Source organism: Pteropus vampyrus, unplaced genomic scaffold (assembly GCF_000151845.1).
Source record: "Pteropus vampyrus isolate Shadow unplaced genomic scaffold, Pvam_2.0 Scaffold262, whole genome shotgun sequence".
Taxonomy (NCBI): Eukaryota; Metazoa; Chordata; class Mammalia; order Chiroptera; family Pteropodidae; genus Pteropus; species Pteropus vampyrus.
This window is the reverse complement of record NW_011889043.1, coordinates 1,078,490-1,082,653: the sequence shown is the minus strand read 5'-3', so window position 1 is coordinate 1,082,653 and position 4,164 is coordinate 1,078,490.

The window sequence follows — 4,164 nt, the reverse complement described above, 5'->3', positions numbered from 1 at the left end:
TGATACCTGTTTTCAGATGAGAAGTTGGAGTCTCAGATTTATTGATTTGTCCAACACTAATCAATGATGAAAGGGGTTTCTAAACTTAAATCTTCTGAATTCAGTGTCTCCGATCTTTTCAATGCTGCAGTGAAGGTTAATTTCATCTCTGACGAAAGTTATCGGAAAGAATTCCGGTCTTTACGGGCTGAGTCCTCTCTCATAGGCTATTTCCTTTCCTCCCACCCAGCTCAATTCTACTTAACCTTTCAAAGCTCTGTTCAGATTGTTTATCTCCCATATCGTTCATGCCCATTTGTGCCTACCGATTTCTTCTGTTTAAAGAAACCTGTAAATTATATTTTATTTAATATTGTATACCAAAAATAATGTTTCAGCATGTAATCAGTATAATAATTCAGATATTTTACATTCTTTTTTTTCCGTACTAAGTCTTTGAAGTCCAGTGTGTACTTCACAGTTACAGCACATCTCAATTTGGACACATCCATTTCTTCACTTACTGGCTACTCCACCTCTGTCTCCTCCTCCACAGCCTCCTCCTTCCTCCATCTTCTCCACCCTCATCACCTCAGCCTCTTTTAATGCTGCTACTGAGACGATGACATGCTTTCCACTCATCACTTCTATGGGTGCTTTGCCCTAGCCATCACCTGACACCCCAGATTTTTAGAACTTTCTCCTCAGCAAGGCCTCACAGCTCTCTACCTGAGAATCACTTTCCAAGCTACCGTTGTTTGCTCCCCAGGCGGAGGCTGCTTCTGGGCCCTTCAGGAGGGGCAAATCCCTTCCTGCTCCCTTTTGGTGGCTTTGTGACTGTGGACAGGGGCATCGTGGCTATAGTCTGTGGTGTGGGGTCTGTCCCTTTTTCTGAAGACTGGAGCAGTGAGAACATGTTGGTTCTCAAGCTGTCACAACCTGTGTTCATTACCACCTGTGTTTCCTTGGCCTCCTCGGAGCCTCTGGTACTGGTTCAGGTCTCCCAGGCATGGTGGGGAGTGGTGAGGCTGTGGGTTTGGTCACGCCCAGACCAGTGGGCTATGAGGAGAGGGTGCACGTTCCTCTTTCAAACTTGGACCTCTTTATGGAACTGGCTCTTTGTATGATTCATTTTGTGTACGTGTTTGCCACATTCTGTTTTGTACTGTTATTTAAATATGCATCCATTCATTATTTTTTTCAACCAAAAGTTATTGAATGAATATGTACAGGCACTATTCTAGGATTCTATGTGGTAGTTTTGTATCAAGGCTAGAATCCTTAATTAAACTTTAAAGGGTTTGTTTATTTGTTTTTGGTATTTTTGTTGTTGTAGCAAGAAAACCCAGATCTTAGCGTGGAGCATGAGCATAGGGCAGTCTAAAAGAGTGAGGCTTCTCTCTCAGTGTTGTTCTCTTATGCCTGGATGCTGGAGAGTCATGAGGTGCTTCAGGGAACTCTGGGTGTGGACGAAAGATGGTGTCCACCATTTGGAAGTTCACCTGGGTTTTATGTGAAGTCCAAGTGATGAATGGGAGAGGCATTTTGTTTCCATAGCCATTTCTCTGCCTGTTTCTTAGACCGCTGTCCTTTGTGTTTGTATTCAGTGTGAATGATCCTCTTAGTGATTCTAACAATGACAGAAGAGAGTTAAAAGACATAAGTTTTCTTTAATTTTGAAGGATATGGAAACTTATCTGCATGTGGTCAATATAGAACACTCCTAGTCAGAGGTATACATTTCTGGCCTCCCCCACCCCTCTGCCAATCACGACGAAGCACACTTATTAACCTGTAAGGGGCGAGGTTTCACCAAAGGAGCGATGCATCCCCTTTGCTATTTTCACATGATGGAGATGGGGATGGAGTTGCACCATCTAAGCTCTCCAGCTCTTTCCGATATCTTAGCCTGATATCCCTAAATTAAAGCCAAGAGCAGGGTCCTAAATAGGTAATTTATTTGAGAAATAATACTAGATACCATGATTGAGGAATGGGAGAGCGAAACAGGGAAGGCGGAAAAGCCAATAAAAGATTGCACCGTTATACACAGATGACCAATAAGCACATGAAAAAGTGTTCCATTTTACTAGTTATCAGGGGAATTCAAATTGAAATTATAATGAGATACCTACTCGATGCCTACTAGAATGGCTAAATTACAAAGAATGTCGGTGAGGATGTGGAACAATTGGAGATCTCATAAATTGTTGGTAAAAGTGGAAAATGATATGACCACTTTGGAAAGATCTGGCAGTTTCACATAAAACTAAACACATATCTCTATGACCTAGCAATTTCATGCCTAGATGCTTACTCAATGGAAATATCTGTACACAAACAAACTTGTATAAGAATGTTCACGGCGGCATTACTCACAATAGTCAAAAACTAGAACCATCATGTTAACAGAACTGTGGTATGTTCATGCAGTGGAGAGCTGCTCAGCAATCAAAAGGAAGACTGTTGATAAGACAGTATGGATAGATATTAAAACATGTTGGTTGAAAGAAGTTTACACAAAAGGGTACTCTATGTTTCCATTTATATGATGTTCTAGAACAGACAAAACTAATCCACAGTGAAGAAAAATCAAAGTGATTTATGTGGGTGTGTTTGGAGAAATGGGAATTGACAGAAAACAGGCATGAGGGAATGCTCTTTATCTTCAGAGTCTTTAGGTTACATAGGTACATTTTTTTTTCAAAACTTATTGAATGGTACACTTCAGATTTGTGGGTTTCATTGAATATGTTTCATTGAATATAAAAAATCGTTAACAGATACTGGATTCTAGTTAATGATATACATGCTCAAAGAATTGAACTGTTGTCTGCAAATTACATTGAAATGCATTAAAAAATAAGATGGATTAGTATATGGATAGAGGAATAGATTAATGAATAGATATGTGATAAATAGTAAAATTTTAATTGTACAACCTAGGCAGTGTGTATATGGATTTTGGTTATAAAATTCTTTTAACATCTGTACATGTTTGAAATTTTTCATAATAAAGAGTAGGGTAAAAAGAAAAATACAAGTTAGATATAACTGAGCAACTAATACTGAAACCTCCTAGAACTTTCTCTGAAGTCTTATGAAAGCCACCTCAGAACCTAACACCTGCATGATGAAAGGGAAAGCATTTATCTATTAGTTTCTTTCTCATTGTGTCAGTGCTGGAAGGCCTGTTTCAGATGCCTTACACCTTAGATAACTCCCAGTGTAGGAAGCTAGAGGTCTGCAGCATGGCTGAGGTGGGATGCTTCAGATTACACCCGGGTGCTGGTCAAAGCTCTGCAGAAATGGTCACTTGCAGCAGTGGCTACAGTTAAGAGTCCAACAAGAGGATCTAAAGTGCTGCAGAAGTATTGTGTTATTACCTGTTGCTACATAATGGATTACCCCCCAATTTAGTGTTTTATAACAAACTATTATTATCCATAGTTTTTGTGTGTCAGGAATTTAGGAGCAACTTAACTGGGTGCTTCTGGCTTGGGGTCTCCCATGATATCATAGCTAGTATTTCAGGGCAGGGCTGCCTTTATCTGAAGGCTTGATTAGAGCTGAAAGATGCATATCCAAGGTGGCTCAATACATGGTTGTTGGCAAGAGGCCTCAGTTCCCCCAAACATGGGCCTCACATTAGGGCTGCTTGAGTGTCCTTATGACATGGCAACTGGCTTCCCCCAGTGAGTAATAAGAGGGAGAGAGAAGGAGAGAGAGGAATGGAAGGAGGGAAGGAGATAGGTAGATAGATAGACATTGATCATTAGATAGATATCACAATGCTTTTTATGATCTAATCTCAGAAGTCATACACTGTCACTTCTACCACATTCTGTTCCTTAGAAGCGAGTCACTAACTATATTTACACTCAAGGGGAAGGGAATTAGGCTTCACCTTTTGAAGGAAGGAGCATCAAAGAATTTGAGATATATTTTGAAAACAGCAGGTTTCCAATAGAAGTCAACCTTTATTGAATTCTTAGAAACTTTCTTGCTCTGCATTAAGTCCAGTCTGTTCAGAGTTGTCTTCAAAAAGTAGCTGCAAACCCTACAAAGATTTAATACAGGAAAGTTAGTAGAAGTTACATTCCTTGCTGCTGCAACATGTCCCAAGTCCATAATTAATATTTATCATTTCCCTTTCTCACTATATGATCCAGATTTCCCTTAGCC